This window comes from Schistocerca cancellata, chromosome 11, assembly GCF_023864275.1.
Source record: "Schistocerca cancellata isolate TAMUIC-IGC-003103 chromosome 11, iqSchCanc2.1, whole genome shotgun sequence".
Taxonomy (NCBI): Eukaryota; Metazoa; Arthropoda; class Insecta; order Orthoptera; family Acrididae; genus Schistocerca; species Schistocerca cancellata.
In genome coordinates this window covers 50116623-50131847 of record NC_064636.1, presented here as the reverse complement: position 1 = coordinate 50131847, position 15225 = coordinate 50116623, and the positions used below count along the sequence as shown (strand labels likewise).

The following is a 15225-nucleotide window of genomic DNA, read 5'->3' as shown; positions in this document are numbered from 1 at the left end:
ATTTTCATTACTGATGTTTACTCTTAACCGAGACTTATTAATTTTCGTAACAGAAAAAAATCTCTCGCAAACGTATATCGAGGCAAATATATTATCTTCGCGGCTTCACGATGGAGACGAGGAAACTCTTGCTGTGGAAACTTGTGATAAAAATCTATTACACGCCTTGCCAAAAGGAACTTGTCTCTCATACGAGAATTACGCTGTAGAATCTACAGTGTAGATCTGTTAATTCCATTTGCAAACTGGGATGAATATCATCTACAGAAGCAGCAAAATGTCTCGAGAACTATTCAAAACCTTGGGATAAGTATGATATATCCGCAAATCACTTGAGAATTTCCTCTTTTATTGCACTAAGTACGGGAACATATTGAAATTTATTATAATGGCGTTCAATATTAAACTTCCGCTGACCAGCGAGAATACTGTCATTTCGAATTTTCACGTTTTTGCACAAAAAAAAATGATTCTCCCATTCCTTTTTAAAACATAGCAATTCCTTTTTAAAAGATAGCAAATCTCCACTTCTCCGTTTCCTTGATTCACTCTGCATTTTCCGTTCTTGAAATACAACGTTCACTACGTAGTGGTCGCTTCATTTCAACGTCCAAGGCTTAGCCTGGCACTACACTGCCGCGCCCTGCCAGCTGTCACCACAGCCCCATTCGACGCTTGCACGCGAGCAGCACACGTGCAGCGCTGTGTGCTCATGGGCCGCGTGCAAAGTTTGCCCGCCCCTGCTCTAGATGGTCTTGCTGTGTGCTGGAAGTTTCAAGTTCTTTGCTGAGATACAACACTGTTGACTTTTCATCTAGTTTACTTAATGTCTAGGCAATGGCCTTGCCGCAGTGGATACACCGGTTCCCGTCAGGTCACCGAAGTTAACCGCTGTCGGGCATGGCCGGCACTTGGATGGGTGACCATCTGGGCACCATGTGTTGTTGCCATTTTTCGGGGTGCACTCAGCCTCGTGATGCCAATTGAGGAGCTACTCGACTTGATAGTAGCGGCTCCGGTCAAAGAAAATCATCGTAATGACTGGGAGAGTGGTGTGCTGACCACACGCCACTCCTCTCCGCGTTCCTCAGCTGAGGATAACACGGCAGTCGGATGGTCCAGATGGGCCACTTGTGGCCTGAAGATGGAGTGCTCACTTAATGTCTATATCTTTCTATTTGTTTTAGTTGTCCTTTGCCCTTTGTTAATCATTGTTGTCACAACCATGTCTACATCTACATCTACATTTATACTCCGCAAGCCACCCAACGGTGCGTGGCGGAGGGCACTTTACGTGCCACTGTCATTACCTCCCTTTCCTGTTCCAGTCGCGTATGGTTCGCGGGAAGAACGACTGTCTGAAAGCCTCCGTGCACGCTCTAATATCTCTAATTTTACATTCGTGACCTCCTCGGGAGGTACAAGTAGGGGGAAGCAATATATTCGATACCTCATCCAGAAATGCACCCTCTCGAAACCTGGCGAGCAAGCTACACCGCGATGCAGAGCGCCTCTCTTGCAGAGTCTGCCACTTGAGTTTGTTAAACATCTCTGTAACGCTATCACGGTTACCAAATAACCCTGTGACTAAACGCGCCGCTCTTCTTTCGATCTTCTCTATCTCCTCCGTCAACCCGATCTGGTACGGATCCCACACTGATGAGCAATACTCAAGTATAGGTCGAACGAGTGTTTTGTAAGCCACCTCCTTTGTTGATGGACTACATTTTCTAAGGACTCTCGCAATGAATCTCAACCTGGTACCCGCCTTACCAACAATTAATTTTATATGATCATTCCACTTCAGATTGTTCCGCACGCATACTCCCAGATATTTTACAGAAGTAACTGCTACCAGTATTTGTTCCGCTATCATATAATCATACAATAAAGGATCCTTCTTTCTATGTATTCGCAATACATTACATTTGTCTATGTTAAGGGTCAGTTGCCACTCCCTGCACCAAGTGCCTGTCCGCTGCAGATCTTCCTGCATTTTGCTACAATTTTCTAATGCTGCAACTTCTCTGTATACTACAGCATCATCCGCGAAAAGCCGCACGGAACTTCCGACACTATCTACTAGGTCATTTATATATATTGTGAAAAGCAATGGTCCCATAACACTCCCCTGTGGCACGCCAGAGGTTACTTTAACATCTGTAGACGTCACTCCATTGAGAACAACATGCTGTGTTCTATTTGCTAAAAACTCTTCAGTCCAGCCACACAGCTGGTCTGATATTCTGTAGGCTCTTACTTTGTTTATCAGGCGACACCGCAGAAGTGTATCGAACGCCTTCCGGAAGTCAAGGAAAATGGCATCTACCTGAGAGCCTGTATCTAATATTTTGTGGGTCTCATGAACAAATAAAGCGAGTTGGGTCTCACACGATCGCTGTTTCCGGAATCCATGTTGACTCCTACATAGTAGATTTTGGGTTTCCAAAAACGACATGATACTCGAGCAGAAAACATGTTCTAAAATTCTACAACAGATCGACGTCAGAGATATAGGTCTATAGTTTTGCACATCTGCTCGACGACCCTTCTTGAAGACTGGGACTACCTGTGCTCTTTCCCAATCATTGTCATGATCACTAGTACCAGTTTCAATGTGGACATCCTCAAAGAGGTCAGGTCTATTTCTTGCCATTAGATCCAATACATTTCCATCATAAGTAGGGTTCCAAACTATCTGTTTTACGTAGTTTTCAGAAAAGGCATTTAGTAATGTTTCACAGGATGTCTTATCATGCACACCACTAAAATAACTAATTTCCCCAGTTGTTTGTTGGATGATTCAAGCCTCCACCAATGATTGCAGTATGACAGAAAATTACATACAAATAAACTGAGTACAAGTAAACTGAGCTTTTCTTTGAAATTTTGAATTACATCAGGAGATGCATCTGGTGGGCAATAGACGGTTCCAATTATCTTTTTACATGCACTTTTGATACTGAGTCTTGCCCAATCAACCTCACATTCAGCTTCAGTTTCTATCTCGATGGCTATGAGTTTCTCATCTACTGTGACGAACACACCACCACCATTTCCCATTTGCCTATCTCTTTGATATACACTTAATGAGGAATACTGCTATCCCACTGCTATCAATTTCACATTTAAACCAGCTTCCTGTACCTAGCACTACATGATCACTGCTTTTCATTTATCAATGAAGTTGTTAGTGAAGCAGCTATTGCTCATTTAGGGTATGTGTGCAGGAAGGAACCTGCTGGGCCCTTTTTAAGGGAACCATCCCAGCATTTACCTTAACTGATTTAAGGAAACCATTGATAAGCTACATCACCATCGTCATCATCATCATCATCCTCCTATCAAGGATTACGCTGTCACCCATTCCGAACTCACAAACAAAATCATTCCCATCTTTTTCGAGGTCTTCCAATATCTCTTTTTCCCATTTAGCTTATAGTTCAGATCTTCTATGTAATTCTGTGACGGGCATTCTCATCAGGTGTTGTCACCAGTCTTCATGATATTTTTGGATTTTTTTATTCATGCTGAAAATATTTAATTCTGTTCTAATATTTTTGTTTCTAATCATATCTCTTCTTGTGTGGTCCTTTGTCTTTCTTAGGAACCTCATCTGCTGTTTCAATTTTTTTCTTTGGTAAGCCGGCTTTTGTTTCTATAGGTTAACCCAGTAACTGCCATTACCTGACAGAATTTCAAGATGGTATGATGGTACCACACACAGCTTGGAATTTGTGTATTTTCTTTCAAAATCAGAGCCAAATCCAAACTTATAGCACAGGCTAAATAAGGGATTTGAGGCACTTTTTCTAAAAATGAGTTATCCAAAGCAATTTTTTATCTGACAGGATATTTTCCTCAGAATGTCATTATTTTTATTTTGTTGTTAGAAGTTTTAAAGTTGTACTTCTTGCAAATTTCATTCAGGTTGTACACTGATCTTTGGAGGTAATCTTCATTCTTCTGAATAATAACTATGCCATCAGCAAACTTAAGTACATTCAGGTATTTCTCATTTATTATCTTAATTACTTTGTTTCCATTTGCCAAGAAAGCAGTCAATGTAATTAATAAAAAGGGTAGGTGATGATAGTCCATACCCTTGTCTAAAATCTTGGTTAATATTTTTTTCTTCTGATCAAATCCTACCTGTGTCTATTACAATGCGTGTAGTTTTGTGAAGACTTTTCACTATTTCTCTATTACATGATAAGGATATCCACATTCAGATGTAATCTTCCTTAGGCTATAATGGTTAACACAATCACAACCCTTCTCAAGGTTGATAAAGGCAATAAGAGTTTGTGTGTTAAATTATCTGTGTTTTTCCATGATGTTTTTAATTACAAACACATTGTCTGTGCATGAACAACCTGATGTAAATCCATTTTGTTCTGAGAAGAATATGGGGCCTATTGTCTGTCCAAAACAATTTCAAGATTTGCACCAAGGACGGACGAGGTGGGCAAGAGAGCCCACACGACAGGTAAAGGCCACATTCCACCAATATCATGCAACCTGCAGCCGCATCAAACCCCCAAAGTTGCCAAATCTTCACCCGACCATCACAATAGTTCCTGATTGCAGTGAGCTTCAGTTGCAGTCAGCTTGCCGTCCTGTCTAATCATTGTGCCCATTTTTATGGTTGTAGGAGTTACTCTTTAATTTTTTATTACTGTTATTTGTTGTCACCAAGGCCATTGATAAGTGTTTTGCCACCCTAGGCAAGAATTGAAAAATGATATCCCCCTCTTTTTTCCTACCAACAGTCTCCCCAATATGCCCCCTCACAACCACCACCAACAGCCAATGGCACAACAATGCAAATCTCCTATTATACTTTTCATTATTAAACTAAAGTGATCAGGTGTCCTCATTTTCTGGAGACAGTCCTCAATACCTTTAAAACTGATTGAGAACAACAAATGTCCTCTGTTTCTCATTTTTTGTCCTCGGGTTTTGAAATTTCCCAAAATAACCAAAATAGGAAGACTGTGCGAAACATTTTAACCTAGAACTCAACTGAATACACCAGTGCAACCAAATTTTGAATCAATTATTTATTTTATTTAACTGCAAGAAAGTGGACTAAAAAAGATGTGAAACTATTTTCTGGTGTGAATAAATTTGTTCTTGAATTTAGAAATCATGTTATACTGATGGGAAACATGCTGAAGCTTCTAACTAGGTCATCTGGTAATTGTGGTGTTATTTCATTTGTGTTTTAACTGAAATATTTTTAGAATGACTAATAAATCTCAGCTTTTTCAGCATCAACTTTCTGCAGTTAAACAGATAAATGGTGTATTGTTTGTATTTCCTATTGAGAACTTTATAACTTTTATTAGCAGCCCCTGTGGCACAGTAGCAACTGCTTTAGTTTTGAGGTAGGTAGAGGTAATGTGTTTACTTTCACCAAAGTAAGTGAAGACTTACTTCATAACTGTTCCATATGCTCTTGAAAAGAATTAGGTGGTTTAATTTTTCCTATTTTTCATTTTTCTCCTCATTTGCTCAATCTTTTCGCTGTCTGATTTGAAATTAATTTTTACTGCCTTTCCTGACCTCTAAAATTTTGCCACCCCAGGTGACTGCCTAGTCTTGCCTTGTGCTAAAAATGGCCCTGGTTGTTACCGTTACTTGTTGTTACTGTTATTCATTGTGTGGTACTCAAGGATGCCAGGAGGAAGTTCATCATTGATGTTGCTCTTTTGGCCAGGGGATTGCCATACGAGCACAGTCGGGAGAAATGGTTTGCATGTTACATGCATACCTTGAGAATAAAAAACTGAATGGTGGTCCACTGCTCTCCATTAACAAATTAATTGACAGAACTCATAACTTAACACCCCTGGGAAAATATGTCTTATGGATAAGCAGAATACCAGTATCAATTCATTTACAGAGGAAGCAATCTCATCATGTTTTTTATTATTATCACAGGAAGGAATGTCCAACTCTTTGGACAAGTATGTGTGACCTTAAAAAAGTCCTGATTCTTTTTACACAACCTAGGCTTTCACTATGGACATTTCTGTGGCCATAGGCTGTTGATGGAGATGGAAGATATAGTTGCATGGCAATGCCAACTTTTAAGAGACACCCATAGCATAAATATCAACAAAGTGGTGTGGCTTGACAAAAATAGGTCAATACTGGTCAAACTGACAAGCAGGACTGTTCATAATGACACAGCTAAAGGAACAATGGCAATGGCTTTAGGCAAGGGGGCAAGCTTATTCTTCTTCATGAAGATACCTTGTAAGGTTTTCTGCCAGTCTCCTACTTTTCAAAGCAAAAGAAAATGAGATTATCATTAAAAAATGAACCACATTACATTTACAACATGGTTCAAAGATTCACTAATATCAAATCTTGAAAAACCGACAACATTTGTTCTAGGTAATGCTCTTTGCCATTCATTTGTTGTTGATGATGCATGTACCATGGCAAACTGAAAGGAGGAAATTATTGATAGGCTTCAGCATCATAACGTCGATGTATGTGGGCTCAAATTACAGGTTATGTTGCAAGGAATAACAACAAATTTACCCTCTGCAGTCGAAATAATCACAAGAGAAACTGTCAGGAAGGTCATGTCTGAAGACTGAATGAAAGCTGTCAAACACACAGAACATCATGGAAAGAACATGGGAGCATGAAGCTCTTTTGGAAAATTCAGTGGAGGAGATAATAATTTCATTAAATGAGAACGGTGCTAGTGACAATGATACTGACACTTCATAGAAATGAGAATGATGTAAGTGGACTTTTTCTGTAGAAATGGAGCACAGCTGGATTCAGCTGCATGTTTGAAGTTAACACCTATAAGTACCTACATAAGAAAATTATATTGTTGTAAGTTTCGACATTTTAATAAGAGAGCCTTAGTAGCACCTAATTCGAAGGAAGGTCATCTCAGGAATCCTATCTGTATCACACAAAACAAATATTACGTTTACAATATAACTGCTGTAATAAAAAGGCTCTATTATTTACATCACTTTTGTTCTTTATAAACAAGAGAGGCTGGCCTATTTAAAGTACATTTTCCCACTATGATAAACACACTTGATCTTATTTTTTGTAGTGTTATGGCGGTCTGTGTCTCGTGTCAAAATTGTACAGGCACCTGATTAGTAGTTGACACACGAGTGAACCATTATGTGTCATATTTCACTCAAATTATCTTGCATTAGGGACCTCTCACAGAGTTTTGGTTTCAAAAATATGAAAATATGATGTAGTCTTAAGATTTCATTGCCGGCCGGTGTGGCCGAGCAGTTCTAGGTGCTTCAATCTGGAACTGCGCGACCGCTACGGTTGCAGGTTCAAATCCTGCCTCGGGCATGGATGTGTGTGATGTCCTTAGGTTCGTTAGGTTTAAGTAGTTCTAAGTTCTAGGGGACTGATGACCTTAGCTGTTAAGTCCTATAGTGCTCAGAGCCATCTGAACCATTTTTAAGATTTCATTCACATAACTTCAATAACAAAAAGGTTTCTCGCACGTCGAAAATTTGGTAATGTTGTGTGAAAATGCATTTTTGGAAACCATCCGTATATCTTCTAATAATTTGTTGTTACACAGATAAAACAAAAATCAAAACATAGTGTAACTCTTCCAGAATACATTGACACAGTGTCTATATTTATAAAGTGAATAGTTTGCCTATTTGTGCGAGCTGGATGGAATGTAGGATTACGTGGGTGGCAACTCTATCCTGCATTTCTGCATGCTCTTGCCAAACTGTCAATCCTAAAGTAATTTTGGACAGACCATATGAATCTGGCCATTTATGCTGTTACTTAAAGAGTTACATATATGACTGATGTATCTTCAAGCGCAATACGTGCTAAAAGATTTATTTTTCTTATTTACTTTATTTCTTTGATATATTACAAATTTTAAAATAATGATAACAGAAAGTGTAAGTATCCTCCCAAGAAAAAACATACAAGATGAGTTTTTGAGCAATTTGTTCCTTTTGAACTTTCAAACCTTCCTGCTCACTCAACAGAAGTGATGTATATGTCCATAATTTCTGATCTCTACCACATTCAGGTAATGAAAATTTGAACCAAGGCTGGGATTCGAACCCGGGTCTTCTGCTTACTAGGCAGATGCGTTAACCATCTATGCCACTTGGTGCCGTGGTTAGACACAACTGCGCAGACTATCCAAGCATGCTTCCCCCCTTAATCCAAATTCTGATTTGATCACTCAGTGCAGATCACTCTTCACCCAACACTGTGCAGGACTTCACATTATGCGAGAAGCAAGACATGTAAAAAGGGCTAGGGGACGCTGCTTTGGTAGTGTGCAGCAAATGGGAATTTGGACTGAGGAGGGAGGTATCCTTCAGTAGTATGTGCAGTTCTCACTGACCACTGTGTCAAGGTGGCGTATATGATTAACACATCTATCTTGCAAGTGGGAGGTCCAGGTTCAAATCCCTGCCTTGGTACAATGAATTCTTGCCAAGGAATTCTATCATTCTCTGAATGAGATAGAGATTGCCATTTGCGACAGCAGCTGTTATGTTCGCTTACGTTTCTTATGAAATAATTCTTGAAACTGAAATCTTTCGAAATAATTCTATAAACTGACAACAGAAGGCAGCACTAATCAAGGGGCAAATAGCAAGGAATCCGTACATTGTTATCATGTGAAATCAGTCCAGTTTTTTTAGCAATGTATGACTCACACATTGAGAAAATCACAGCCTGACCTATAATTGGGTGAGGTCTCCTTAACACAAAGTTGTGACCCAAGCTACAACTACATAGATACTCCGCAGTCCAACATAAGATACATGGCGGGGGTTACTCTGCTTCCCTGTTTCAAGACTGAGGGGAAAAATGACTATCTATATGCCTCCGTATGAGCCATAATTTCTCGTATCTTATCTTCCTGGCCCTAACGTGCAACGTATGTTAGAGGCAGTAGAATGATTCTGCAGTCACCTTCAAATTCCAATTCTCGAAACTTTCTCAATAGTGTTCCTCAAAAAGAATGTTGCCTTTCCTCCTGGGATTTCCATTTGAGCTCCCAAAGTGTGTCCATAACACTTGCATGTTGCTCAACCCTACCAGTAAAAAATGTGGCAGCCCGTCTCTGAATTGTTTTGATGTCTTCCTTTAATCCAAACTGGTATGAATCCCAAACACTTGAACAGAACTCAACTATAGGTTGCACGAGCATCCTATAGGTGGTCTTATTTACAGATGAATCACACTTTCCTAGAATTCTCCAATATACCAATGTCAGCCATTCGCCATCCCTAATATAATCCGTACACATTTGTTTCACATCATATTGCTTTGCAGTGTTATACACAGATATGTAAAAGATGTGACTGTGCGAAGCAGACACTACTACACTCAAGCTCGGCCTGCAAAATATAAACACAGCAACTTTGAAAGTTGGTCTGAAAATCAGTATAGTGACTTACATAAAATGCAAAAACTATTCCTAAAATTGGGGTTGCTCAGGAGCAACAAAAAGGTGCATATTGAGAGTTACTTGGACAGACAGAACAAGCAAGTGTTTCAGTGACGAGTGTGAAGTTGAAGCTGTTAACTCTGATTGTAAGGGCAATTCCGAGAAACGTAGCCGGGTGATGGGGTGACAGGTGAACTGCGGAATTACAAAAAATGGGAAAAGACTATGATGACAGCCTGATGGGAGGCGTGTTTTGTGATACCAGAAAACAAGATTTGGACTTCAATGGGCCAGCCCAGATGGACTAGGAAGAAATGCAGAGCACGAGCAGATGTGGCTTACTTCTGCTGGATGTCACGCAGCACCTCTTTCTCTGCGGGAGTCAGCCCGTCGCGCAGGATCTGCAGGTTGGACTGCAGCTCTCGCATGTTGTTGACGCCGACGAGGTGTGTCGCCTGCCCCTCGCGCGTCAGGGCGTGGTGCACCGCCAGCCGCGCGAGCTCCACTCCCTTCTCCTGTGTCAAGAAACAGAATTGCCTCTGTCATTTCAGAATAGTGTATTCAATCCTAAATTTAGTGCAGGACCTGATGTTGTTGTTGTTGTTGTTGTTGTTGTTGTTGTTGTGGTCTTCAGTCCTGAGACTGTTTTGATGTAGCTCTCCATGCTACTCTATCCTGTGCAAGCTGCTTCATCTCCCAGTACCTACTGTGGCCTACATCCTTCTGAATCTGCTTAGTGTATTCATCTCTTGGTCTCCCTCTACGATTTTTACCCTCCACACTGCCCTCCAGTACTAAATTGGTGATCCCTTGATGCCTCAGAGTCCTGCCAACCGATCCCTTCTTCTAGTCAAGTTGTGCCACAAACTCCTCTTCTCCCCAATTCTGTTCAATACCTCCTCATTAGTTATGTGATCTACCCATCTAATCTTCACAATTCTTCTGTAGCACCACATTTCAAAAGCTTCTATTCTCTTCTTGTCTAAACTATTTACCGTCCACATTTCACTTTCATACATGGCTACACTCCATACAAACACTTTCAGAAACGACTTTCTGACACTTAAATCTATACTCGATGTTAACAAATTTCTCTTCTTCAGAAACGCTTTCCTTGGCATTGCCAGTCTACATTTTATATCCTCTCTACTTCGACCATTATCAGTTATTTTGCTCCCCAAATAGCAAAACTCCTTTACTACTTTAAGTGTGTCATTTCCTAATCTAATTCCCGCAGCATCACCCGACTTAATTCGACTACATTCCATTATCCTTGTTTTGCTTTTGTTGTTGTTCATCTTATACCCTCCTTTGCAAGACACTGTCCATTCTGTTCAACTGCTCTTCCAAGTCCTTTGCTGTCTCTGACAGAACTACAATGCCGTTGGTGAACCTCAAAGTTTTTATTTCTTCTCCATGGATTTTAATACCTACTCCGAACTTTTCTTTTTTTCCTTTACTGCTTGCTCAATATACAGATTGACCTACACGTTGACCTGATACATATGTATTTCTCAAATCTATGGCTGGTCTTTTCAGTTTCTAGCATCGAGAAGTTGTAACAATGAAAAATTGTATGAAATGCAGGAGGATTTGCAACAAATTGGCGCATGGTGCAGGGAATGGCAAATGAATCTCAATGTAGACAAGTGTAATGTGCTGCAAATACACAGAAAGAAAGATCGTTTATCATTTAGCTACAATATAGCAGTCAGCAACTGGAAGCAGTTAATACCATAAATTATCTGGGAGTACGCATTAGGAGTGATTTAAACTCGAATGATCATATAAAGTTGATCGTCGGTGAAGCGGATGCCAGACTGAGATTCATTGGAAGAATCCTTAGGAAATGCAATGCGAAAACAAAGGAAGTAGGTTACAGTACACTTGTTCGCCCACTGCTTGAATATTGTTCACCAGTGTGGGATCCGTACCAGATAGCGTTGATAGAAGAGATAGAGAAGATCTAACGGAGAGCAGTGTGCTTCGTTACAGGATCATTTAGTAATCGCGAAAGCGTTACAGAGATGATAGATAAACTCCAGTGGAAGACTCTGCAGGAGAGATGCTCAGTAGCTCGGTTCGGGCTTTTGTTGAAGTTTTGAGAACGTACCTTCACCGAGGAGTCAAGCAGTATATCCCTCCTACGTATATCTCGTGAAGAGACCATGAGGATAAAATCAGAGATATTAGAGCCCACATAGAAGCATACCGAGAATCTTTCTTTCCAGGAACAATACGAGACTGGAATAGAAGGGAGAACCGATAGAGGTACTCAAGGTACCCTCCGCCACACACCGTCAGGTGGCTTGCGGAGTATGGATGTAGATGTAGATGTAGGTTTTTGTACGATTTAGAGTAGGAAACTGACACATTTGGTTACTAACTTTAGGATTTTGCTTTTCATAATCGGTACAGTTAATATGCTGGCCACTCCATGTAGCTAATAATTTAAAAGACCTATACAAAGAAATAAGGGGCTGGACTTTATAAATTCTGGAATGGACTGAAATTATGCAGAGTCTGAAGTTATAGCCCCAACACACCCTTAACACTCAGGTGGGGTTAAGAGATTGCAGTACACTGTCAAACTTTGCTGGCCTTTTGATGACATTATGTCAGAGTTTTACTGCTCGGTTATTCATCCTGGGCTTGTTTTATATGTCCTTGCGTCTGGTCTATTTGGTTTTAACAATTTTCACACAGAAGTATTTTATAGTTTATACGGTTATGCTGTGTAAAATGGGCCTCAACCATTCCTTCGATATTTGGATACGCACGAAAATTTTTGTAACTTCCCGGCTACGTGTACGGTGGTGTTAGTGCCCTCGTGACACACACAAGTGGTGTGGCCCCGCACAGTGAGGCGGTTGGAGGGTTGCTGTCTGACGCTTCCTGGTATCAGATGAGTTTTCTTAACTGCGGGTTTCAGTGTTGCTAGCTGGGGCTTTTATTTTTACTTGTCTTCTTATTTTGCCCTTTCCATTGTAGGAAAATGCACTTTTAACACGTCAGTTTTTCAACTGGTCAATTTTGACGTCCTGCATGTTGAGTGTATCAATATTTTATTTTGAGAAAGTTGAGCCCCCCTCCTTCCCATGTCAGGGCTTAAACGTTTTACTGGCAAATGAGTATTTCACATTGGTTGTCAAAGCGCATAGATTATTGGGATAGGTATCTACCACTATAAATTCCAGGATGGAGTGAAACAATAGTATACACTACTGGCCATTAAAATTGCTACACCACGAAGATGACGTGCTACCGACAGGAAGAAGATGCTGTGATATGCAAATGATTAGCTTTTCAGAGCATTCACACAAGGTTGGCGCCGGTGGCGACACCTACAACGTGATGACATGAGGAAAGTTTCCAACCAATTTCTCATACACAAACAGCAGTTGACCGGCGTTGCCTGGTGAAACGTTGTTGTGATGCCTCGTGTAAGGAGGAGAAATGCGTATCATCACATTTCCGACTTTGATAAAGGTCGGATTATAGCCAATAGCGATTGCAGTTTATCGTATCACGACACTGCTGCTCGTGTTGGTCGAGATCCAATGACTGTTAGCAGAATATGGCATCGGTGGGTTCAGGAGGGTAATATGGAACACCGTGCTGGATCCCAACGGCCTCGTATCACTAGCAGTCGAGATGACAGGCATCTTGTCCGCATGGCTGTAACGGATCGTGCAGCCACGTCTCGATCCCTGAGTCAACATTGGAAGCCTGTATTCGTCATCGCCGTACTGGTGTATCACCCGGTGTGATGGTATGCGGTGCCATTTGTTACATGTCTCGGTCACCTCTTGTTCGCATTGACGGCACTTTGAACAGTGGACGTTACATTTCAGATGTGTTAGAACCCGTGGATCTAGCCTTCATTTGATCCCTGCAAAACCATAAATTTCAGCAGGATAAGGCACGACCGCATGTTGCAGGTCCTGTACGGGCCTCTCTGGATACAGAAAATGTTCAACTACTGCCCTGGCCAGCACATTCTCCAGATCTCTCACCAACTGAAAACATCTGGTCAATGGTGGCCGAGCAACTGGCATCTGTACCTGTGCATGCCATCCGAGCTCTGTTTGACTCAATGTCCAGGCGTATCAAGGCCCTTATTACGGCCAGAGGTGGTTGTTCTGGGTACTGATTTCTCAGGATGTATGCACCCAAAATTGCGTGAAAGTGCAATCACATGTCAGTTCCAGTACAATAGATTTGTCCAATGAATACCCGTTGATCATCTGCATTTCTTCTTGGTGTAGCAATTTTAATGGCCAGTAGAGTAAAAAGGATAGTTGCTATTCACCATGTAATGGAGAAGCTGAGTTCCAGATACACACAACAAAAAGACTGTAGGAAAGTGACCTTTCAGGCGACAAGACCATCAAAATTAGACAAAACACACACACACACACACACACACACACACACACACACACACACACACAGAGAGAGAGAGAGAGAGAGAGAGAGAGAGAGAGAGAGAGAGATGCAACTCATACACATGATCACAGTCTCTGGCGGCTGAAGCCAGACTGCGAGCAGCAGAGCATGATGGGAGAGGCAACTGGGTGGTGGGGATAAGGAGGAGGCCAGAGAAGGCAGGGGGAGGAAAGCAGGGTAGGGGTGGGGTGGTAAAGTGCTGCTTGTGGGACGTGCAGGGATAAGATGAGAGAGGATAGGGCAGCTAGACGCAGTTGGAAGTCAGACAGAGGGTGGGACGTGGGTAGTGGAAAAGGAGGAAAGTAAGAAGACTGTTGGTGTGATGGCAGAACAGAGAGCTGTGTAGAGCTGGAATGGGAACAGGGAAGGGGCAAGATGTGTAAGAACAATGACTAATGAAGGTTGAGGGCAGGAGGGTTATGGGAGCATATGACATATTGCAGGGAGAGCCCCACCTGTGCAATTCAGAAAAGCTGCTCTTTGGGGAAGGATCCAGATAGCACAGGCTGTGGAGTAGTCACTGAAATGAAGAACATCGTGTTGAGCAGAATGCTCAGCAACGGGGTGGTCCAGCTCTTTGTTGGCCACAGTTTGTCAGTGGCCATTTGCGCAGACATAGAGCTTGTCCCGTGTAGAATGCAGCACAGTGCTTGCTGCTCAGCTTGTAGATTGTATGACTGGTTTCACAGTTAGCTCTGCCTTTAATGGGATAGGTGATACTTGTGACCGGACTGGAGACGGTGGTAGTGGTGGGAGGATGTACGGGACACGTTTTGCATCTGGGTCTACTACAGGGATATGAGTCATGAGGCAAGGGATTGGAAGCAGGAGTTACGCAGGGATGAGGACATTGTGTAGGTTCAGTGGGTGGTGGAATACCACTGTGAGAGGGGTAGGAAGCATAGTGGGTAGAACATTTTTCATTTCAGGGCACAGCGAGAGGTAGTCAAACCCTGGTGGAGAATGTGATTCAGCTGCTCCAGTCCTGGGTGGTACTGAGTCATGAGGGAAATGCTCGTCTATGGCTGGACATTGGGACTTTGGGGGTGGTGGATGACTGGAGAGATAAGGCATGGGAGGTCTGTTTTTGTGCAAAGTTGGGAGGGTAAAATACTATCCCTTCCCCTTTCCCACCCCACGCATTCCAGCCTGAAATGCTGAAAATTGGCAGTCGTGGGTACATGAGGTGTGTGTGTGTGTGTGTGTGTGTGTGTGTGTGTGTGTGTGTGTGTGTGTGTGTGTGTCTTTTACTGATGAAGACTGTGGTGGAAGCTATATGTGAGTGTCTTAACTGTGCCCGTTTGCAGCTTGACATGTTTTCTTTACAGTAT

The 15225-nt window shown here is 41.8% G+C and overlaps 1 protein-coding gene and 1 pseudogene across 1 annotated transcript in view; one reads left to right on the top strand and one right to left on the bottom strand.

The window, feature by feature from the left end:
- LOC126108799 (uncharacterized) overlaps nt 1-15225 on the bottom strand; it is a 235245-nt gene that overhangs the window by 137136 nt on the left and 82884 nt on the right. The gene's annotated exons all lie outside the window — the stretch shown is intronic.
- On the top strand, nt 834-950 carry LOC126109074 (5S ribosomal RNA; annotated as a pseudogene).